General features: G+C 36.5%; 2 long non-coding RNA genes and 11 other non-coding genes across 13 annotated transcripts; 12 read left to right on the forward strand and 1 right to left on the reverse strand.

The window, feature by feature from the left end:
• Positions 1-874: 874 nt before the first annotated feature.
• On the forward strand, positions 875-947 carry trnav-aac (transfer RNA valine (anticodon AAC)). Its single transcript has one exon. It is a non-coding gene; the product is annotated as a tRNA-Val (tRNA).
• Positions 948-1,085: 138 nt separating this feature from the next.
• Positions 1,086-1,157, forward strand: trnaq-cug (transfer RNA glutamine (anticodon CUG)). The gene has a single exon. It is a non-coding gene; the product is annotated as a tRNA-Gln (tRNA).
• A 1,893-nt stretch (positions 1,158-3,050) lies between these two features.
• Positions 3,051-3,123, forward strand: trnav-aac (transfer RNA valine (anticodon AAC)). The gene has a single exon. It is a non-coding gene; the product is annotated as a tRNA-Val (tRNA).
• A 138-nt stretch (positions 3,124-3,261) lies between these two features.
• Positions 3,262-3,333, forward strand: trnaq-cug (transfer RNA glutamine (anticodon CUG)). The gene has a single exon. It is a non-coding gene; the product is annotated as a tRNA-Gln (tRNA).
• A 1,900-nt stretch (positions 3,334-5,233) lies between these two features.
• trnav-aac (transfer RNA valine (anticodon AAC)) lies at positions 5,234-5,306 on the forward strand. Its single transcript has one exon. It is a non-coding gene; the product is annotated as a tRNA-Val (tRNA).
• Positions 5,307-5,444: 138 nt separating this feature from the next.
• Positions 5,445-5,516, forward strand: trnaq-cug (transfer RNA glutamine (anticodon CUG)). Its single transcript has one exon. It is a non-coding gene; the product is annotated as a tRNA-Gln (tRNA).
• A 1,893-nt stretch (positions 5,517-7,409) lies between these two features.
• On the forward strand, positions 7,410-7,482 carry trnav-aac (transfer RNA valine (anticodon AAC)). The gene has a single exon. It is a non-coding gene; the product is annotated as a tRNA-Val (tRNA).
• A 138-nt stretch (positions 7,483-7,620) lies between these two features.
• trnaq-cug (transfer RNA glutamine (anticodon CUG)) lies at positions 7,621-7,692 on the forward strand. The gene has a single exon. It is a non-coding gene; the product is annotated as a tRNA-Gln (tRNA).
• A 1,900-nt stretch (positions 7,693-9,592) lies between these two features.
• On the forward strand, positions 9,593-9,665 carry trnav-aac (transfer RNA valine (anticodon AAC)). Its single transcript has one exon. It is a non-coding gene; the product is annotated as a tRNA-Val (tRNA).
• Positions 9,666-9,803: 138 nt separating this feature from the next.
• Positions 9,804-9,875, forward strand: trnaq-cug (transfer RNA glutamine (anticodon CUG)). The gene has a single exon. It is a non-coding gene; the product is annotated as a tRNA-Gln (tRNA).
• Positions 9,876-11,769: 1,894 nt separating this feature from the next.
• trnav-aac (transfer RNA valine (anticodon AAC)) lies at positions 11,770-11,842 on the forward strand. The gene has a single exon. It is a non-coding gene; the product is annotated as a tRNA-Val (tRNA).
• Positions 11,843-18,765: 6,923 nt separating this feature from the next.
• Positions 18,766-20,479, reverse strand: LOC106921590 (uncharacterized). Its single transcript, XR_001419019.2, has 3 exons — positions 20,391-20,479; positions 19,989-20,103; positions 18,766-19,052 (listed from the first exon to the last, which is right to left on the reverse strand). It is a non-coding gene; the product is annotated as an uncharacterized LOC106921590 (long non-coding RNA).
• LOC106921591 (uncharacterized) lies at positions 20,478-22,773 on the forward strand. Its single transcript, XR_001419020.2, has 3 exons — positions 20,478-20,555; positions 21,767-21,913; positions 22,320-22,773. It is a non-coding gene; the product is annotated as an uncharacterized LOC106921591 (long non-coding RNA).
• Positions 22,774-23,835: the final 1,062 nt, after the last annotated feature.

The following is a 23,835-nucleotide window of genomic DNA, read 5'->3' on the forward strand; positions in this document are numbered from 1 at the left end:
TGTGAAAATGTTTAAGTTAAATCCACTTGTTACTTTGAAGTTGATTATCTGAATCAATTTATGCTTCTACAGACCAGTATGGGAATTGAACCCATGACCTCAGCGATATTAGCACCACGCTCTGACCAGCTGAGCTAACCAGCCACACAGAATTTTGAGTTTGCATGGAATTAAGAAGAACTTACATGATTTTACCACAATGAAGATTTGATAAAAGAGCTCGTATTCCTGTCTTTCAAAATCGATGTATGAAAAGGTTTAACTTAAATCCTCTTGCTATGTTGAAGTTCATTATATGAGTAAATTCATGTTTTGACAACCCAGCATGGGAATTGAACCCATGACCTCAGCGTTATTAGCACCACGCTCTGACCAGCTGAGCTAACCAGCCACACAGAATTTTAAGTTTCCATGGATTTAAGATAAACGTACATGATTTTACCACTGAAGGTTTGAAAAAAAGCCCTCATATTCTAATGTTTTTCACAATCACCTTGCATAGAGGTATATTTTCCATCTTTCTTTTATTTTTGAAATGTTGATTTAACTTTAAAACAGTTTGGTATTTTCAAGTATTCATTTTATTTTACAACCTTTTTAATTTTGAAGTGTTTTTATCATTTACCACCCTTTCTCATTTTCAAGTGTTGATTGAACCCACAACCTTGGCATTACGAACAGCACGCTGTGACTAGCTGAGCTACCCGGCCATATGCAAGGTTATGCAAAGTTAAAGGTCAGCAAGGATTCTATGGTGTAGCGGTGTGTCCTCTGAATCCAGGCATCTGAGTGCAAACCTCTGTGGATACTTGATGCGTTGCATCTGACATCTTCAGATTTGGATCCTCCAACTGAAACAAAGCAGAGAAGTTCAGTTTCTGTAGTGTAGTGGTTATCACGTTTGCTTAACACGCAAAAGGTCTCTGGTTCGAAACCAGACAGAAACAGCTTTTGTACGTTGTGCTTTTCACAGGGTGTTTGTGATACAACAAGAGTCTTGTTTTTTCGTGATTGTTCATTTGCCAATCGACTTCACTGCAGGCATCTTTGAAATCGAGGCTACTTTACTCAAAATGCCACTTGGTGGTTCTATGGTGTAATGGTTAGCACTCTGGACTCTGAATCCAGTGATCTGAGTTCAAGTCTCAGTAGAACCATTTGTCTCTGTTCCTGATATCTTCTATACATTTTTTGATCCCAGGCTTAGTTTATGGACTATAATGTGAAATTAGGCACAAGTTTGACAGTTTGTTCACCAAGTTACTGAGTTTTTATGGATTTAAGAAAAATGTACATGATCTTACCACAATAAAAATTTGAGAAGAGTGCTGGTATCCTAATGTTTCTTAATCAGTATGTGGAATGGTTTAACTTAAGTCCTTTTGAGACTTTAAAGTCCTAATGGTCTTAAACAGTTTATGTTTCAACTGGCAAGTATGGGGATTGAACCCGTGACCTCAGGATTATTAGCTCCTCACTCTGACCAGCTGAGCTAACCAGCCACACAGAATTTTAAGTTTCCATGGATTTAAGAAAAACGTACATGATCTTAACAGCTTTTATATTTGAATTGGCCAGTATGTGGACTGAACCCATGACCTCAGGATTAATAGTACCACACTAATAATAATGATGATAATGATGAGTTTCCACGGATTAAAGAACAACTTACATAATCTTAACACAAGGAATTTGAGAAAAGTGTTTCTATTCTAATATTTTTCAAAATCAACATGCATAATATTTTATTTTCCAGAGATTTTAAAGTGTTGCTTGTTATTTAGAAGTTTTGATTTTATTTGTCACCCTTTTTATATTTTGAAGTGTTGATTTTAATTTTCACCCTTTTTATATTTTATTGTTCACCCTTTTTATATTTTGAAGTGTTGATTTTAGTTTTCACCCTTTTATATTTCAACCCTTTTGTATTTAGAAGTGTTGATTTTAATTTTCACCCTTTTTATATTTTGAAGTGTTGATTGTCTGAAAGACTTTAGATATGAAATGACCCGTACTGGGTTTGAACCCATGACCTCGGCGGTAACAGTCCTACGCTCCAACCTGCTGAGCTGACCTACCTTAAAAATGTTTGAGTTTCCATGGATTTAAGAAGAACTTACATGATTTTACCACATTGAAGATTTGATAAAAGTGCTCATATTCCTGTTTTTCAATGTGTGAAAATGTTTAAGTTAAATCCACTTGTTACTTTGAAGTTGATTATCTGAATCAATTTATGTTTCAACAGACCAGTATGGGAATTGAACCCATGACCTCAGCGATATTAGCACCACGCTCTGACCAGCTGAGCTAACCAGCCACACAGAATTTTGAGTTTGCATGGAATTAAGAAGAACTTACATGATTTTACCACAATGAAGATTTGATAAAAGAGCTCGTATTCCTGTCTTTCAAAATCGATGTATGAAAAGGTTTAACTTAAATCCTCTTGCTATGTTGAAGTTCATTATATGAGTAAATTCATGTTTTGACAACCCAGCACGGGAATTGAACCCATGACCTCAGCGTTATTAGCACCACGCTCTGACCAGCTGAGCTAACCAGCCACACAGAATTTTAAGTTTCCATGGATTTAAGATAAACGTACATGATTTTACCACTGAAGGTTTGAAAAAAAGCCCTCATATTCTAATGTTTTTCACAATCACCTTGCATAGAGGTATATTTTCCATCTTTCTTTTATTTTTGAAATGTTGATTTAACTTTAAAACAGTTTGGTATTTTCAAGTATTCATTTTATTTTACAACCTTTTTAATTTTGAAGTGTTTTTATCATTTACCACCCTTTCTCATTTTCAAGTGTTGATTGAACCCACAACCTTGGCATTACGAACAGCACGCTGTGACTAGCTGAGCTACCCGGCCATATGCAAGGTTATGCAAAGTTAAAGGTCAGCAAGGATTCTATGGTGTAGCGGTGTGTCCTCTGAATCCAGGCATCTGAGTGCAAACCTCTGTGGATACTTGATGCGTTGCATCTGACATCTTCAGATTTGGATCCTCCAACTGAAACAAAGCAGAGAAGTTCAGTTTCTGTAGTGTAGTGGTTATCACGTTTGCTTAACACGCAAAAGGTCTCTGGTTCGAAACCAGACAGAAACAGCTTTTGTACGTTGTGCTTTTCACAGGGTGTTTGTGATACAACAAGAGTCTTGTTTTTTCGTGATTGTTCATTTGCCAATCGACTTCACTGCAGGCATCTTTGAAATCGAGGCTACTTTACTCAAAATGCCACTTGGTGGTTCTATGGTGTAATGGTTAGCACTCTGGACTCTGAATCCAGTGATCTGAGTTCAAGTCTCAGTAGAACCATTTGTCTCTGTTCCTGATATCTTCTATACATTTTTTGATCCCAGGCTTAGTTTATGGACTATAATGTGAAATTAGGCACAAGTTTGACAGTTTGTTCACCAAGTTACTGAGTTTTTATGGATTTAAGAAAAATGTACATGATCTTACCACAATAAAAATTTGAGAAGAGTGCTGGTATCCTAATGTTTCTTAATCAGTATGTGGAATGGTTTAACTTAAGTCCTTTTGAGACTTTAAAGTCCTAATGGTCTTAAACAGTTTATGTTTCAACTGGCAAGTATGGGGATTGAACCTGTGACCTCAGGATTATTAGCTCCTCACTCTGACCAGCTGAGCTAACCAGCCACACAGAATTTTAAGTTTCCATGGATTTAAGAAAAACGTACATGATCTTAACAGCTTTTATATTTGAATTGGCCAGTATGTGGACTGAACCCATGACCTCAGGATTAATAGTACCACACTAATAATAATGATGATAATGATGAGTTTCCACGGATTAAAGAACAACTTACATAATCTTAACACAAGGAATTTGAGAAAAGTGTTTCTATTCTAATATTTTTCAAAATCAACATGCATAATATTTTATTTTCCAGAGATTTTAAAGTGTTGCTAGTTATTTAGAAGTTTTGATTTTATTTGTCACCCTTTTTATATTTTGAAGTGTTGATTTTAATTTTCACCCTTTTTATATTTTATTGTTCACCCTTTTTATATTTTGAAGTGTTGATTTTAGTTTTCACCCTTTTATATTTTATTTTTCAACCTTTTTGTATTTAGAAGTGTTGATTTTAATTTTCACCCTTTTTATATTTTGAAGTGTTGATTGTCTGAAAGACTTTAGATATGAAATGACCTGTACTGGGTTTGAACCCATGACCTCGGCGGTAACAGTCCTACGCTCCAACCTGCTGAGCTGACCTACCTTAAAAATGTTTGAGTTTCCATGGATTTAAGAAGAACTTACATGATTTTACCACATTGAAGATTTGATAAAAGTGCTCATATTCCTGTTTTTCAATGTGTGAAAATGTTTAAGTTAAATCCACTTGTTACTTTGAAGTTGATTATCTGAATCAATTTATGTTTCAACAGACCAGTATGGGAATTGAACCCATGACCTCAGCGATATTAGCACCATGCTCTGACCAGCTGAGCTAACCAGCCACACAGAATTTTGAGTTTGCATGGAATTAAGAAGAACTTACATGATTTTACCACAATGAAGATTTGATAAAAGAGCTCGTATTCCTGTCTTTCAAAATCGATGTATGAAAAGGTTTAACTTAAATCCTCTTGCTATGTTGAAGTTCATTATATGAGTAAATTCATGTTTTGACAACCCAGCACGGGAATTGAACCCATGACCTCAGCGTTATTAGCACCACGCTCTGACCAGCTGAGCTAACCAGCCACACAGAATTTTAAGTTTCCATGGATTTAAGATAAACGTACATGATTTTACCACTGAAGGTTTGAAAAAAAGCCCTCATATTCTAATGTTTTTCACAATCACCTTGCATAGAGGTATATTTTCCATCTTTCTTTTATTTTTGAAATGTTGATTTAACTTTAAAACAGTTTGGTATTTTCAAGTATTCATTTTATTTTACAACCTTTTTAATTTTGAAGTGTTTTTATCATTTACCACCCTTTCTCATTTTCAAGTGTTGATTGAACCCACAACCTTGGCATTACGAACAGCACGCTGTGACTAGCTGAGCTACCCGGCCATATGCAAGGTTATGCAAAGTTAAAGGTCAGCAAGGATTCTATGGTGTAGCGGTGTGTCCTCTGAATCCAGGCATCTGAGTGCAAACCTCTGTGGATACTTGATGCGTTGCATCTGACATCTTCAGATTTGGATCCTCCAACTGAAACAAAGCAGAGAAGTTCAGTTTCTGTAGTGTAGTGGTTATCACGTTTGCTTAACACGCAAAAGGTCTCTGGTTCGAAACCAGACAGAAACAGCTTTTGTACGTTGTGCTTTTCACAGGGTGTTTGTGATACAACAAGAGTCTTGTTTTTTCGTGATTGTTCATTTGCCAATCGACTTCACTGCAGGCATCTTTGAAATCGAGGCTACTTTACTCAAAATGCCACTTGGTGGTTCTATGGTGTAATGGTTAGCACTCTGGACTCTGAATCCAGTGATCTGAGTTCAAGTCTCAGTAGAACCATTTGTCTCTGTTCCTGATATCTTCTATACATTTTTTGATCCCAGGCTTAGTTTATGGACTATAATGTGAAATTAGGCACAAGTTTGACAGTTTGTTCACCAAGTTACTGAGTTTTTATGGATTTAAGAAAAATGTACATGATCTTACCACAATAAAAATTTGAGAAGAGTGCTGGTATCCTAATGTTTCTTAATCAGTATGTGGAATGGTTTAACTTAAGTCCTTTTGAGACTTTAAAGTCCTAATGGTCTTAAACAGTTTATGTTTCAACTGGCAAGTATGGGGATTGAACCCGTGACCTCAGGATTATTAGCTCCTCACTCTGACCAGCTGAGCTAACCAGCCACACAGAATTTTAAGTTTCCATGGATTTAAGAAAAACGTACATGATCTTAACAGCTTTTATATTTGAATTGGCCAGTATGTGGACTGAACCCATGACCTCAGGATTAATAGTACCACACTAATAATAATGATGATAATGATGAGTTTCCACGGATTAAAGAACAACTTACATAATCTTAACACAAGGAATTTGAGAAAAGTGTTTCTATTCTAATATTTTTCAAAATCAACATGCATAATATTTTATTTTCCAGAGATTTTAAAGTGTTGCTTGTTATTTAGAAGTTTTGATTTTATTTGTCACCCTTTTTATATTTTGAAGTGTTGATTTTAATTTTCACCCTTTTTATATTTTATTGTTCACCCTTTTTATATTTTGAAGTGTTGATTTTAGTTTTCACCCTTTTATATTTCAACCCTTTTGTATTTAGAAGTGTTGATTTTAATTTTCACCCTTTTTATATTTTGAAGTGTTGATTGTCTGAAAGACTTTAGATATGAAATGACCCGTACTGGGTTTGAACCCATGACCTCGGCGGTAACAGTCCTACGCTCCAACCTGCTGAGCTGACCTACCTTAAAAATGTTTGAGTTTCCATGGATTTAAGAAGAACTTACATGATTTTACCACATTGAAGATTTGATAAAAGTGCTCATATTCCTGTTTTTCAATGTGTGAAAATGTTTAAGTTAAATCCACTTGTTACTTTGAAGTTGATTATCTGAATCAATTTATGTTTCAACAGACCAGTATGGGAATTGAACCCATGACCTCAGCGATATTAGCACCACGCTCTGACCAGCTGAGCTAACCAGCCACACAGAATTTTGAGTTTGCATGGAATTAAGAAGAACTTACATGATTTTACCACAATGAAGATTTGATAAAAGAGCTCGTATTCCTGTCTTTCAAAATCGATGTATGAAAAGGTTTAACTTAAATCCTCTTGCTATGTTGAAGTTCATTATATGAGTAAATTCATGTTTTGACAACCCAGCACGGGAATTGAACCCATGACCTCAGCGTTATTAGCACCACGCTCTGACCAGCTGAGCTAACCAGCCACACAGAATTTTAAGTTTCCATGGATTTAAGATAAACGTACATGATTTTACCACTGAAGGTTTGAAAAAAAGCCCTCATATTCTAATGTTTTTCACAATCACCTTGCATAGAGGTATATTTTCCATCTTTCTTTTATTTTTGAAATGTTGATTTAACTTTAAAACAGTTTGGTATTTTCAAGTATTCATTTTATTTTACAACCTTTTTAATTTTGAAGTGTTTTTATCATTTACCACCCTTTCTCATTTTCAAGTGTTGATTGAACCCACAACCTTGGCATTACGAACAGCACGCTGTGACTAGCTGAGCTACCCGGCCATATGCAAGGTTATGCAAAGTTAAAGGTCAGCAAGGATTCTATGGTGTAGCGGTGTGTCCTCTGAATCCAGGCATCTGAGTGCAAACCTCTGTGGATACTTGATGCGTTGCATCTGACATCTTCAGATTTGGATCCTCCAACTGAAACAAAGCAGAGAAGTTCAGTTTCTGTAGTGTAGTGGTTATCACGTTTGCTTAACACGCAAAAGGTCTCTGGTTCGAAACCAGACAGAAACAGCTTTTGTACGTTGTGCTTTTCACAGGGTGTTTGTGATACAACAAGAGTCTTGTTTTTTCGTGATTGTTCATTTGCCAATCGACTTCACTGCAGGCATCTTTGAAATCGAGGCTACTTTACTCAAAATGCCACTTGGTGGTTCTATGGTGTAATGGTTAGCACTCTGGACTCTGAATCCAGTGATCTGAGTTCAAGTCTCAGTAGAACCATTTGTCTCTGTTCCTGATATCTTCTATACATTTTTTGATCCCAGGCTTAGTTTATGGACTATAATGTGAAATTAGGCACAAGTTTGACAGTTTGTTCACCAAGTTACTGAGTTTTTATGGATTTAAGAAAAATGTACATGATCTTACCACAATAAAAATTTGAGAAGAGTGCTGGTATCCTAATGTTTCTTAATCAGTATGTGGAATGGTTTAACTTAAGTCCTTTTGAGACTTTAAAGTCCTAATGGTCTTAAACAGTTTATGTTTCAACTGGCAAGTATGGGGATTGAACCTGTGACCTCAGGATTATTAGCTCCTCACTCTGACCAGCTGAGCTAACCAGCCACACAGAATTTTAAGTTTCCATGGATTTAAGAAAAACGTACATGATCTTAACAGCTTTTATATTTGAATTGGCCAGTATGTGGACTGAACCCATGACCTCAGGATTAATAGTACCACACTAATAATAATGATGATAATGATGAGTTTCCACGGATTAAAGAACAACTTACATAATCTTAACACAAGGAATTTGAGAAAAGTGTTTCTATTCTAATATTTTTCAAAATCAACATGCATAATATTTTATTTTCCAGAGATTTTAAAGTGTTGCTAGTTATTTAGAAGTTTTGATTTTATTTGTCACCCTTTTTATATTTTGAAGTGTTGATTTTAATTTTCACCCTTTTTATATTTTATTGTTCACCCTTTTTATATTTTGAAGTGTTGATTTTAGTTTTCACCCTTTTATATTTTATTTTTCAACCTTTTTGTATTTAGAAGTGTTGATTTTAATTTTCACCCTTTTTATATTTTGAAGTGTTGATTGTCTGAAAGACTTTAGATATGAAATGACCTGTACTGGGTTTGAACCCATGACCTCGGCGGTAACAGTCCTACGCTCCAACCTGCTGAGCTGACCTACCTTAAAAATGTTTGAGTTTCCATGGATTTAAGAAGAACTTACATGATTTTACCACATTGAAGATTTGATAAAAGTGCTCATATTCCTGTTTTTCAATGTGTGAAAATGTTTAAGTTAAATCCACTTGTTACTTTGAAGTTGATTATCTGAATCAATTTATGTTTCAACAGACCAGTATGGGAATTGAACCCATGACCTCAGCGATATTAGCACCATGCTCTGACCAGCTGAGCTAACCAGCCACACAGAATTTTGAGTTTGCATGGAATTAAGAAGAACTTACATGATTTTACCACAATGAAGATTTGATAAAAGAGCTCGTATTCCTGTCTTTCAAAATCGATGTATGAAAAGGTTTAACTTAAATCCTCTTGCTATGTTGAAGTTCATTATATGAGTAAATTCATGTTTTGACAACCCAGCACGGGAATTGAACCCATGACCTCAGCGTTATTAGCACCACGCTCTGACCAGCTGAGCTAACCAGCCACACAGAATTTTAAGTTTCCATGGATTTAAGATAAACGTACATGATTTTACCACTGAAGGTTTGAAAAAAAGCCCTCATATTCTAATGTTTTTCACAATCACCTTGCATAGAGGTATATTTTCCATCTTTCTTTTATTTTTGAAATGTTGATTTAACTTTAAAACAGTTTGGTATTTTCAAGTATTCATTTTATTTTACAACCTTTTTAATTTTGAAGTGTTTTTATCATTTACCACCCTTTCTCATTTTCAAGTGTTGATTGAACCCACAACCTTGGCATTACGAACAGCACGCTGTGACTAGCTGAGCTACCCGGCCATATGCAAGGTTATGCAAAGTTAAAGGTCAGCAAGGATTCTATGGTGTAGCGGTGTGTCCTCTGAATCCAGGCATCTGAGTGCAAACCTCTGTGGATACTTGATGCGTTGCATCTGACATCTTCAGATTTGGATCCTCCAACTGAAACAAAGCAGAGAAGTTCAGTTTCTGTAGTGTAGTGGTTATCACGTTTGCTTAACACGCAAAAGGTCTCTGGTTCGAAACCAGACAGAAACAGCTTTTGTACGTTGTGCTTTTCACAGGGTGTTTGTGATACAACAAGAGTCTTGTTTTTTCGTGATTGTTCATTTGCCAATCGACTTCACTGCAGGCATCTTTGAAATCGAGGCTACTTTACTCAAAATGCCACTTGGTGGTTCTATGGTGTAATGGTTAGCACTCTGGACTCTGAATCCAGTGATCTGAGTTCAAGTCTCAGTAGAACCATTTGTCTCTGTTCCTGATATCTTCTATACATTTTTTGATCCCAGGCTTAGTTTATGGACTATAATGTGAAATTAGGCACAAGTTTGACAGTTTGTTCACCAAGTTACTGAGTTTTTATGGATTTAAGAAAAATGTACATGATCTTACCACAATAAAAATTTGAGAAGAGTGCTGGTATCCTAATGTTTCTTAATCAGTATGTGGAATGGTTTAACTTAAGTCCTTTTGAGACTTTAAAGTCCTAATGGTCTGAAACAGTTTATGTTTCAACTGGCAAGTATGGGGATTGAACCCGTGACCTCAGGATTATTAGCTCCTCACTCTGACCAGCTGAGCTAACAAGCCACACAGAATTTTAAGTTCCCATGGATTTAAGAAAAACGTACATGATCTTAACAGCTTTTATATTTGAATTGGCCAGTATGTGGACTGAACCCATGACCTCAGGATTAATAGTACCACACTAATAATAATGATGATAATGATGAGTTTCCACGGATTAAAGAACAACTTACATAATCTTAACACAAGGAATTTGAGAAAAGTGTTTCTATTCTAATATTTTTCAAAATCAACATGCATAATATTTTATTTTCCAGAGATTTTAAAGTGTTGCTTGTTATTTAGAAGTTTTGATTTTATTTGTCACCCTTTTTATATTTTGAAGTGTTGATTTTAATTTTCACCCTTTTTATATTTTATTGTTCACCCTTTTTATATTTTGAAGTGTTGATTTTAGTTTTCACCCTTTTATATTTCAACCTTTTTGTATTTAGAAGTGTTGATTTTAATTTTCACCCTTTTTATATTTTGAAGTGTTGATTGTCTGAAAGACTTTAGATATGAAATGACCTGTACTGGGTTTGAACCCATGACCTCGGCGGTAACAGTCCTACGCTCCAACCTGCTGAGCTGACCTACCTTAAAAATGTTTGAGTTTCCATGGATTTAAGAAGAACTTACATGATTTTACCACATTGAAGATTTGATAAAAGTGCTCATATTCCTGTTTTTCAATGTGTGAAAATGTTTAAGTTAAATCCACTTGTTACTTTGAAGTTGATTATCTGAATCAATTTATGTTTCAACAGACCAGTATGGGAATTGAACCCATGACCTCAGCGATATTAGCACCACGCTCTGACCAGCTGAGCTAACCAGCCACACAGAATTTTGAGTTTGCATGGAATTAAGAAGAACTTACATGATTTTACCACAATGAAGATTTGATAAAAGAGCTCGTATTCCTGTCTTTCAAAATCGATGTATGAAAAGGTTTAACTTAAATCCTCTTGCTATGTTGAAGTTCATTATATGAGTAAATTCATGTTTTGACAACCCAGCACGGGAATTGAACCCATGACCTCAGCGTTATTAGCACCACGCTCTGACCAGCTGAGCTAACCAGCCACACAGAATTTTAAGTTTCCATGGATTTAAGATAAACGTATATGATTTTACCACTGAAGGTTTGAAAAAAATGCCCTCATATTCTAATGTTTTTCACAATCACCTTGCATAGAGGTATATTTTCCATCTTTCTTTTATTTTTGAAATGTTGATTTAACTTTAAAACAGTTTGGTATTTTCAAGTATTCATTTTATTTTACAACCTTTTTAATTTTGAAGTGTTTTTATCATTTACCACCCTTTCTCATTTTCAAGTGTTGATTGAACCCACAACCTTGGCATTACAAACAGCACGCTGTGACTAGCTGAGCTACCCGGCCATATGCAAGGTTATGCAAAGTTAAAGGTCAGCAAGGATTCTATGGTGTAGCGGTGTGTCCTCTGAATCCAGGCATCTGAGTGCAAACCTCTGTGGATACTTGATGCGTTGCATCTGACATCTTCAGATTTGGATCCTCCAACTGAAACAAAGCAGAGAAGTTCAGTTTCTGTAGTGTAGTGGTTATCACGTTTGCTTAACACGCAAAAGGTCTCTGGTTCGAAACCAGACAGAAACAGCTTTTGTACGTTGTGCTTTTCACAGGGTGTTTGTGATACAACAAGAGTCCATCCATCCATTGACCTCCAGTCTGACCTTCATGTTTTATCTGTCCTCCTCTAAATGATTTTTTTCCTCATCCTGAATCTCCTTGAAAATATTTCAAGGTTTTGTTTCTTCGTCTTGCTTCCTGAATCTCGACAGTTAATCTGGAATATTCTGGTAAATCTCCCTACCCGGATGAACCAGTATTCTCAGTCTGATTCTTGACATAATTCCCACCCTGATGCCGTTGACCTGGCCTTACCTTTTCTCCTGCTGAACATCCAGGTTATCCCGTCTTCATTAGCGCTTTACAAACTTGAAACTGACTCCTTTTTTCCTCTAAACATCATTAACTTTTTAATTATTTGCTCCTTAAAGATCATTTTATGTCCTTTGTCTCGTGTTTTATGTCCAAAAATCCTCATTTCCAGGCAGGACAGAAAAGCCCTTGTGGATTTAAAATTAATTAAAATAAAATTTTCTGGATAATAGCAAAAGCTTCAATTTATTTTCCTTTCATATTTTCATTCAAAGGTTTCATCTGCTGCACCTGTAACGTTCTGCCCACCTTGAACTGTTGCTAATCGATGTTGGGCCATAAAGCCCGTCTGCGGCGGAGCGCCGTGTCTTATTTATGAAACTGGATGTGGAGCGGAGACCGGGCCGCTGGAATAACTCCCAGTTAATGAAGCAGATGGTATTTCCACAGCAACACCTGGGAAGTCCAGCCGCTCCGGAGGCGGGAATTAATCCCACTTAGAGTCTGAAAAAAGATTCATCCGCACCTCGTCCCGGTTGTAATAAACACTGTTTGCACCGAACTGAACTGAATGGGTTAAGTTCAGAAAGCTTCCTGTAATCCAGCTCAAAGGTGAACCCACAGATTAGGATTAAAACCATCAAAAAATGATTAAATTCTGACTAATAACTTTGATTTACAAGTTTTTTTCAGAGATCCTATTTTCTTCTCAGATTTTTATTTTTTTCACAGATTTCTCTTTTTCTCAGATTGGAATCTTTTCAGAATTCCAACTTCTCTCTGATTTCCGACTTTTTTCTCAGATTTCCAACTTTTTTTTTCTTGTATTTGATTGGAATCAGATTGGAATTTAATCAGAATTCAAAATTTTTTCCTCAATGACCTTTTGTCTCAGATTTCGGATTTTTTTTTTTTTTTTTACTTTTTTCTCAAATTTTTTACTTTTTTTCATTCTCAGATGTGTCTTAATTATATTCAAAATATTCAAAAAACTGTTTCTGAATTTATATACCTGAATTTTAAATTTCGAAACTTCTGAGATTAAAGTCAGAATTCAGTTTAAAAACAATCGACATGAACTTCCCTCATTAGGAGCAGAGACATTTTTTTTAGTGGCCCTAATCCTCTCCCGTACATATCAGTCTGGGACTAAACCAAAAAACTGTCCAACTCCATGTGTAGGTCCTTTTATAAGGTAATATGGACTCCTGCAGTGCAGAGTGAAGGCTCGGTTGGAACCTTGTTAGCAAGGAAAACACTGGAACATGATGGGATTCAGCAGGAATGTGAGGAAAACCTCAAACTGGGCTCCAATTACTGCATTCTGTCCTGTACAATAATAAGTAATTATGACTAAAACGAGCCCCGCTGATGGCACGCGGGTCATAAAGGAGCCGCTGTTGGGAAATGAGAAACACGCCGAGCAAAACTCACCTTCCTCTGAGTCACGTTGGTCCAGCTGAGACACATTTAGAGATGCAAACAACCCAAAGATTTCTAGCTGACCTAGTCAAAGATTCACCTTCTAAAAAACACAACAGGACAATGACGGACGGACGGACGGACGGACGTTCCTAAAGTCAGCATGAATCTACTTATTTGTTGTTTTCATATAAAATATTTCCCTTCTCTTCCTCTCCCAACAGGAAAGGCGGCCATCTTTGACCTCTTCTCCCTCCCCTCGCCTCTTCCTCCTCCCTCCCCAGCTGACCCTCCCCTCTCATTGGTATTTGAGCGATGTAAGCTCCTGCCTGGCACATTTCATGGCTAATCAATGCGATCACCGCCGCAAACAGCCAATCAATCGTCCAGATCGCCGCATCATCCGGTCCGCCCGCCACCATGAGCGATGGCGACACCTGTAATTGGATTCACTCCGCCAAACAACGGAGGAAAACCGCTGGTTCAGAAAAAAATGAGACAATTACACCCAACAGTAATGCCCTGCGTTCAGACCGACTCATATTTATTCTGAGAGGCAAAGCGGAGCAGAACGTTCAGCAGGCGCTGCTCAGATGTGTTTTATTGAATTTGTCAGGCTGTTTCCTTCTCAGAGACCCGATCTTTTCCTCTATCTCTTGTATCCATCACACACACACACACACACACACACACACCTACACACACACACACACACACACACAAACAAAATGAAAATGATGGGTTTCTCCCAGCACCCTGGGCCCCGCTCGACCCCTGCACCAGATTAAATCTGACACTCATGACCAGCTCTGACAGCGGGGGAAAATGCTGCGGGCCGGGCCGGGATCTGGAGCGGGCTGAAGTGTTAGTTTGGAGTGACGGACTAATTAGGGCTTTCCTGCATCTAGCTTTATTTTCATATTTACTCCAGGAGCCAAGCAGCATTCCCAGACCTGTTCGGGAGAAGGTAGGTATTCCTGGACCGGAGGAAGACAAAGATGAGGCTGAAAACTGGGATAAAAGCCACAACTACGCCCTCTGCTGGTGAAAACGGGCACCGCATGAGCATCATGCAGGAATCAGGTTCAGTAATTTAGATGTTTATGGTGTAAAACTGAGAAAAATAAACTATGAGTGCTGCACAATCAAAATATATCAGTAATAATTTGAGTTATTTATTTCTAAAAAGGAAAAAATGGGGTTCATTTATCAAAGAGGACATATTTTCACCATGTTGTTCATTTAATTATAAATGACCATTTCAACATGAAGAATATTTAGATACAAACTATATAGCTATGTAGCTATCAGATACATATTTAGCTGACAGCTGCATATTCAGTTAGCAAACTACATACTTAGCTCCAACATTTAGATAAGTATATTGTATTTAGCTTCAAACTAGATATTTCAAGCCAGCACTGAGCTAAATATTTAGTTAATTATCAAAATAAATATTTAGCTCCAAATTAAATAGTTAGCTGTAGTTAGCTAGCTTCAAACTAAATATTTGAAGCTAGCTAAATATTTAGTCATTTAGATGTCATGTCCTTTTCACTCTGTTCGGTCCGGTTGGGTCTGTTCGCTTTCATGAGAAATCTGAAAGCTGCTAAAATGTAACACCACTCCATTTTTGCTTGGTGCAGCGCCCCTACAGGCGAGGAGGGGAACAGGTTTTTTTTATTTAGTTTGGATCAGCTTACACTGCAGCGTGAAAGCGAACCGCAGCAGCTACAAATGTAACAAATGTTGCAACTTTGATCCCAAATTGAACCAAATCTGCCAAACTATCAGGTGTGAAAACACATTAAACTTCAGACTTCTCCTGCAGAGCCAAAACCATCAACCAGATCTTATTCTCTTCTGAACTGAGACTCTGAAATGAAAATATTTTACTAAGCGAGCCGATAAATTTATGGAGCGGCTTTCTCTGCGCTGCAGTAAATCATTCAACATTGTTATTAACATAAAACATTATGGGATAAATCCCTGCAGCTGTAATAAAGCAAACAGCTGTTAGCGGCCAAAAGTCCGCGGCCCTTTTAGAAGACGAATGGGATGAAATCACACGAATGGAAAACATCCCTCAGGTCAAAGCGCATGAATACCCACAAGCCTTAGCATGTACAACACGTTACTTTATCACGAGTCGTATTTCCTGCGGCATAGTTTGGGACCGATTTGTCCCCAGGGATAATAATTACAGCCTCTAAAGTTTAGCTTTTTTTGTTCCTCTGGTGATTTCCTGCCCCATGAAATTAGGCCTGGCTGCGTCCATTCATCATCCCATTACCTCCGACTGCTGCCTCTATATATAGAGCCGCTGTGGAAGGAGAGCAGAGAGGAAGGTGGCAGCAGCAGCAACATCAACATCGCCAGCAATCACACAATCACAACGCGTGATTACGGCTCGTTAGCCGAAGCAGAGAGCTTTCCAAGAAGCAGCCTTGACCTTTGTGTTGCATTAAAACAAACATCTCAGAGGAAGATGGCATCATTTGCTGTCTTAGATTTCCGGTAGCTGCATCTCACCAACCTGCTTTTTATTTATTTATTTCCAACATTTAAATTGGTTTTTCTGATGGAAGCTTTTCCTTGTTTATACCCAACATAAACTCTGATATGAAATTAAAACACAATAAGTGAATTAGCTGCAATATTATTTTATTCTCTCGTTCAAAACAAGAAAATCAACATTTTACACGTTGATTTTTCTTAAAAAACTATTTACAAAAAAATAAAACCAAACTTTAATACCAAAGTGAAAACTGATTTCTACAAAATAATGACAATGACAAAAAATATTTAACAAAGTGATTGCATAAGTATGACAGAATACTAAGAAAAATTATATAAAAAAAGTAAAATTATGAGAATAATATCTTAATACTACAAGAATAAAGTAAAAAATTACAAAAGTAAACTTGGAATAATATGACATTACAGTCATATTTTGAGAATATTGTAATACTACGACTTCATTCTTGTGCAGCTTTATTTTTGTAACATTATGACTCAATTCTTGTAATATTTTTTATTTCTTAGTCCGACCCCTTCGTTGTACATAAATATTCACTTCTTTAAACTGTAGCTAACCTCTCTAAAAAATACACATTTTGGCCAAATGATCTGGAGCTCCATTTAGGTTGCTAGGTAACGGGCGGAACTCTGCTGGCGTTGCCAGGTAACAGCGCAGCGCTATCAACTGCAAATTAATAATTGGAAAGTTTTTGAAATGGGTCATTTTTCAGACACTGAAAACTTGACCTTATTGCCAAAAACAGTGTTTTTTTAAGTGTTGAAGTTGATTTTAGGAGCAATTTAGACTCAAATGGAAGCATGAGTGTGGGAATTTTTCCCTTCTTTTTGCCTAATTTTTGATTTCCTAAAAATAATATTTATGCAGTCCCTTATTTTATGTTAACTATTTTTTATTTTATTGCCATTATTTTTTAAAAATTACGTTTTACTTTGAATCATATGGTCTACTTTTCTATTTTCTTGTCTGAAAAGCCAAATTTTTGTAGTTTATGATTGATTTTAAACGCAGTAAAACATCCAAAGGGGGTGAAAACTTTTTATAGGAGCTTTGAGCTCCTTTTCTTCCAGGAAATATGTTCAGAGAGCAACAATTAAGATAAAGGTTAAACGTGTTAGACTAACAGTGACCCATGCTGGTAGCGCAGAATATGATGGGGACATGTTTGACTTTTATGGGGAAGAAGAAACAAGCGGCACCACTTGTCCTGCTGTTTATTTGACAGACCCGTCAGTCGGACAGGAACCTTTTAACCGACCCATAAACACACTGCGCCTGTGGTTTAAACAAAGTCTGAGCTCCAACACTTCGTTTCTACGTGAGAACAAGCCTCTCTTTTAGTCCTACAGCAGCAGGGGGCGAGGTTTATTTTGAAAGGATCAAGTAGGAACACATCTATGAAAAGAGTTTGACCTCTGACCTTACGCTGAGTTTAGATTAAAAAGGTGGCGGCGGGTCAGACCCAAAAGGCCGTCGGCGCTGTGGCGTTATGTCGGTGGGAAAACGATGAAGCGGTGAGGGGTCACGGCGGGGTCACGGGGCCAAATGACATATTTCTGCCTCCAACATGTCGGATCTGAACGTGTCAGTCAGAAACTTTACGCTTTAACGTAAACACGACGGAAACGTTTACAGGAGACGTCAACGGAGCAACGCAACGTCAGCAATAAACCGGCAGACGTGTTGCTGTGTGGAAACATGGCTGATCGCCGTGGAGACGAAGCTACAGAATGTAACTCATCTCACTGGGCTGCAGCAATGTTTCAGTGCTAAGATGTTCTATGGAGCTAAACTGGGGCCAAAAAGTTTGGTCTAAAATTATATATATTGAAACTGAAGAAATAATTTTGAGACAAAAAAGGATTTAAAACTCAAAAAACGATAGTGAAACTGAAAAATAACTTAGAAATAAAAAATAATTTATATATATTTGAAACTGATGAAAAATGTGAGATCTGAAAATAAAGATCTGAAACTAAAAGAAATATTCTGAAACTTAAAAAATATTTGAAACTAAAAATAATTCTGAAAAGAATAAATATTTGAAACCAAAAAAATCATACTTCAACCAGGAAAATAATTTTTAAATCAAAAGAAAAGGGAAACTGAAAAACAATTCTGAATTTGAAAAAAGATTTGAAATTGAAAAATTATTGTAAAAACAGTTATAAACTAAAATAAATACTTGAAACTGGGAAACAATTTTTAAAATGAAAAATAAAATTGAAACAAAAATAAGTTTGAAATTGAAAAAAAACAAGAAACTGAAAGAGTATTTTTAAACTGAATTTTTTGGAATTTTATTTGTAAAAAAAAGTAATTAAATGTGTTAACATTTTTATTATATTAAATATTACGTAATAATCCAGTTGAAATGAACGCGTCAAATTTCAGGTCCTAATTAACTGATACACGAGGGTCGGGTTGGTCCATATTTGAGAACCAATTATTTAAAGAGATTTTTCTACAATCTGCTCAGTGACATGTGGCTTTGTGACCAAATGTTTCATTTTTAATGAGGATCAAAAAGTCATCTCACTTTGACAGCGGTGACAACCAACACCAGTCTAAGGCCCACAAATGGCCCCTGCACCACACTTTGGACACCCCTGCACTCTGACGAGCATTCTTTGAAAATATGCAGATTTCCTAATGAAATAAAAGCCGAAATCCAGAGTAATTTTGACAGATTGTTTAATCTGAGGAGACAGTGGGGAGGTTTTCCTGCGTTGTGTGGGTTTCAAACAGTTTTACGACGATTAACAAGCAGTTAGCTTCCACCTCCAGCCCCATTGTTCTGAATCTGAACAATTAGAAAGCAACAATGGGGGAGTGGGCGGCTGCAGCTGCATTTTTGACTTTACTGGGCCTCAGATTTGTCCGTTTGACGGCTCAGCCGGGTTTTCACCGCCCACAAACCGAAACGCAGATCAAACAGGATCTAAAGCTGCATCCGAGCAAAACCTGTTGGGAAATATTCAAAGAGAACTCAAATAACAACCAAATCCGATCATTTCACCCCCAAAAAAATCCCATCTGAGGTTCAAAGTTGAAAATCTTTTTCTTTTAAAAGACATTTTCAAGTTTATCTAGAAAATTTTGGAGATTAATCTCAAAATTTGTTGTTATTACGTGTTTCCCACAAGATATTAAACTATAGGGATGTTTTTTTTTTTTTTTCTCATATGTCACCAGACGGGCTCCGTTCGTTTTGAACTTCAAGAGTAAAATATTTGTGAGAAAAAAACTCAAGAAATTTTTGAGAAAAAGTTCTAGATTTTTTTTTCTAGAACATATTTCAAGATTTTTTTTTAGAAGAAATTTCTAGACAAAGTGGATTTTTTTTTTCCTGTTTTGAAACTTAGAAAATTTTTGAAATTCAACTTTTGAAATTCAGAAATTTTCAAATCTTTTCCCTAGAATTTTTCAGACATTATTCTCTAAATTTCTGAGATTTTTCTTGCAAAATGTTGCCTACTCCCTTGGTTTTTCTAGAAATTTTCTGACTTTTTAAACTTTGAAACGTTTAAGTTTTTTTCTAGGAATTTTGAGATTCCTCTCAGAATTCCTGATTCTTTTTTTTCTAGCAAATTTCTGACATCTCATACTCAGAAATAGCCATGTTTTTTCTAGAAAATTTTCGAGGTTAACCTCAGAGTTCAGAGCTTTTTCTAGCAAATTTTAGAATTTTGAAACTCAGAAGTTTCCATGTTTTTTTTCAAGAAAATTTCTGAGATTAATCTCACAATTTCTTGTTTTGTTTTCAAGCAAATTTCTGACTTTTGAAACCGAAATTTTCAGTTTTTTTTCTGAAATGTTCTTTTGTTATTGATCTCAAAATTTCTCATTTTTTGGTGGAAATTGAATCCTTTCTATCTATTTAAAATGGCCGTAACTCACCATCATAGAACCGAGCATCAAGCCTTGCAGTGGCTTCAGTAATTGTGTTGGTGGGAAACTCAGGCAGCAGCAGGCCAACAGGAACCGGGCTGCAGATGGTACTGCCGTGTCTTTCCTCCAATTCAATACACAGAAGCAATAAAGGAGTAAATAAACAGTTCAACCTTCATTAAACCTGAAGATTTGTGGCTGTTATTGGTTTTTTCTGCTGGTGAAGCGGCAGAGTGCAGTGGGAACGTCACGGACTCCGTTTCCCCACGGTGACCGGCCGCCTCCTGCACCGTTAATATCCATTTGAACTCAATCTGGTCCGCTCTGCGTGACGCCACATCAAATACTCAGCCTTCGCTTTTGTTTTGATGTTAACGAGAGCTCAAGCAAGCCCGCTCTGATGTTCTTTACCTCATAAATGTCTCCCTTTTCCTGCTCTCATCGTATTTCCTCGCCGGTATGTGTCTCCTCTCCCTGCCGGGAACTAACTCGAAGCATGTTTGAAAACAAGATGGTGGCCCGGCCGAGCCGGCGGTTGATCGTTACAGGGGATCAACGGAGTCAGCTGATGGAAAGGTATGTTTTCACTTAAGGCTAGTCAAAATAAAAATGATGAAAGACATTTCACAATAAAATAAAATATGTTTATAAAACATTCATAAAGGAAAAGTAGTGAAAAGTTGGAATACCAAATACCTTGTAAGTGCACATATGCATCAGCCTGATGCTGTTACTCCTGCTCAGCTTTTTACTTTTCCAACTTTTTTTATATTTACCACTTTTGAACCAGCTTGTGAACAAATAACAAATAATATAAGTATATTCTGTTTTATTCTAAAACTAATGATGTTCCAGTTATTATTCAAAATCAATTAGTCTGGGGGATTCGGTTCAATCGGAGACCAAAGTTGCAACATTTGTTATTTTTCGGCTGTTGTGGTTCACTTTCACACTGGATTGAGTCAAACAATCCAAGCCCTTTGAAAAACTTGTTCCCTTCCTCACCTTTTGGGGGCGCTGCACTAAGAACTACAGAAGAAAACAACATGAAAACTTCTGAAGACACTGAGCGCAACTTCCTTTTTCACAAAATGTAAACAAAAATGCAGTGGCGATTGCAGGATTTCTCTTTTGTCTTTGGCTAAAGACCACTAGCTAACTCTCCTGCTAGCACTAGACTAGCATGTTTGTTTTGGTTGTATTTACCCAGAATCCCTGGCGCTGTAGTCCACTTCCTGCTTTTGGATCAGTACCAAAGTTTTTGGCATTAAGTTTATGTTTCTTAGTGTCTGGAAAATAGAGGGCTACAAAAATCTTCCGTTACCTAGCAACCCCAGCAGAGTTCCGACTGTTACCTAGCAACACAAGCTGAGCTCCAGTGCATTTGGTCCACTGGTTTTGTTGCTTCACAATAGCTACTAGAAAAGACAAGTGTTTTGTTGTTGACTTACTATAATTAAACTACTTGCTGCTTTCTTGTTGGTTGTGCAGGAGACTCCACTTCTGCTTTTCTAACATGTGTAGTTGCATAACTGCACATCCAAATAAGCAGCATTTTTTTTTTGGATTTAAAGTGACAAGAGGTGCTGAAGTCAAAATGTAAAGAATAAAGTTCCTTCTCCTTCAATACTTCCTAATGATTCAAACAAACAAACAAACAAAATACCTTCTGGTCAGAAGAGGAAATAAAAACAAATCTGCGTCACGTAGGAATGAATCTGAGCAGATCGAGGATCCTTATCACAACCTGCTAAAGATGACAGCTAATGAGTTTAAAATCCAATCAGGTGTAAGCGTTGATGATCATGGCGGCGGTGATCGCTCAGCAATCATCATCATCGCCGCCGCAGTGATGAGGACAACAAAACCCAGAATGTGATTACAGCGAATGGGAGAGACGGAGGCGGCGGACGTTGGAATTGGAAAATATGAAGGTACTTTGTATTGATATACGCGGCGAGATTTAATTTACTTCCAAATGAAACATTACTCGTTCTCCAACCTTACCAGAGAAATGAACATTAAGGTTCCTTAGGAAATTACAGATTAGCGTCTGATTGGTGTTTTTACACGTCGGTTCTCAACACTCATAATGTTCCTGTTGGTAGGAATAAAAAATATCATAATGGAGGAAAGTTTGAACCTCTGAAAGGTGAGAAAGTTACAAAAACCCATCATGAACATGTTCGAACTAGAGTTTCGTCTCTTGGGGTCAGAATGACGTCCTGCTATCGTCTGAACTTTTCACCTTTGACCTTAGTGGGGTTGATTTTCACAGATTTTAGTTCTCATTGATTTTTAAGCTATTTCTTTAACTAAACCTGTTTTATTTTTCTACAGATCGTTTCCCTGCTTAAGTTCAACAAATCTGGGCGGGATTTGTGTCAAAAACACACAAACATGAAGGAGTTTATCTGGGAATCAGAGCCTGGAGGAAAACCAAAGAGCTTTTTATTTATTTTTTCCCAAAGTGTTCCTGGCTCTGCGTTTCTGTTTTCTGGGAGAAGCAAAATCATTCACACTTGTTAAACTTGTAACACTTTATGACATTACAACTACAAAACCCATGTCAGTGTGTCGTTTTGGGCTTTAAAGAAATTCATAAATGTAAATTTGAAGGAAGATACAAAATGTTTTGCATAAGAGTCCAAGTAATGTGGTGCAATCACATTTCATGTTTAGATTTTGCTCCTCAGAATTGAGACCAATAGTTTCCAGCATCTTCAGGACGTTTGATGTGTTTTTCTACCAGCTTTACACACTATAGAGCTAAATTGGTGCCAAAAAGCTTGCTAAAGAAACATCCCACCCATCCATTCTCTGTACACCCTTGTCCCTTAATGGGGTTGGGAGGAGCTGGTGCCTCTCCAGCTAATGTTCCAGGCGAGAGGCGGAGTCACCTGGACAGGTCGCCAGTCTGTCGCAGGCTAAAGAAACAATAAAACTGAAAAAAGTTTAATACTGAAAAGAAATTGAAACTGTAAAATAATTTTAAAACTGAAAAAAAATAAAGATAATTAAAAAACGGTTTTGAAAGTGAAAATTAATTTTAAACCTTCTGCATTATTTTTTTATTCAAGCTGGAGGAGAATTTTGAAATAAAAAATTAAACTGAAAGATTATTTTGAAATGGAAAAAAAATAAAGTGAAATTTAATTTTAAAACTGAAAAAAATAATTGAAACTGAAAAATTATTTTGAAACAAATACGTTTTTAAAATTTAAAAATAATTTTGAAACTGAAATAGCTAAACAGAAAGGTCAGTTTAAAACTGAGGTAATCATTTTAAACCTGAAAAATAATTTTGTAATAAAAAACATTACAGAAATAATTTTAAGACTAAAAAATAATTTGAAAGTGAAGAATAGTTCAAAACTACAAAACAAACTTTATGGCCCCATTTTAGTTCCATATAGGTGTTTTAGTAATGTAACGCTGCATAATAAAGTCATAATTTTGAAGTTTGAATCCAGATTTCCACTGAATCTGAAGCATCGTCTTGGTCTTCTGAACATTTCTGGTTCCCCTGTTGAAATGAACAGCTTGTGTTATAGATCTATAGAAATAAAACATTTAAAGGACAAAAGTTTGAAATCCCAAAAGGAAATTTTTTTAAAGTAATGAAATCTGAAGCTGTCCATATCCAGGAGTAATTCTCTCACCATGTTCAGATTTTGACATTGTGATCATTCTGAAACCAGACCTCAGCATTTATAAATATTAAAGTTTATGGCCTGGATTTCACTTTGGATTAAATTAGTAATCCTGAAGCATCTCCTTCGATACAACAATCAACTTTACTACATGAGTTCAGATCCAGGTGGTTCAACTCATTTTACTTCATTTAGTTGAAGCT

The sequence above is a fragment of the Poecilia mexicana genome, unplaced genomic scaffold, assembly GCF_051168715.1.
Source record: "Poecilia mexicana isolate PSO_F unplaced genomic scaffold, ASM5116871v1 scaffold_12, whole genome shotgun sequence".
Classification (NCBI taxonomy): Eukaryota; Metazoa; Chordata; class Actinopteri; order Cyprinodontiformes; family Poeciliidae; genus Poecilia; species Poecilia mexicana.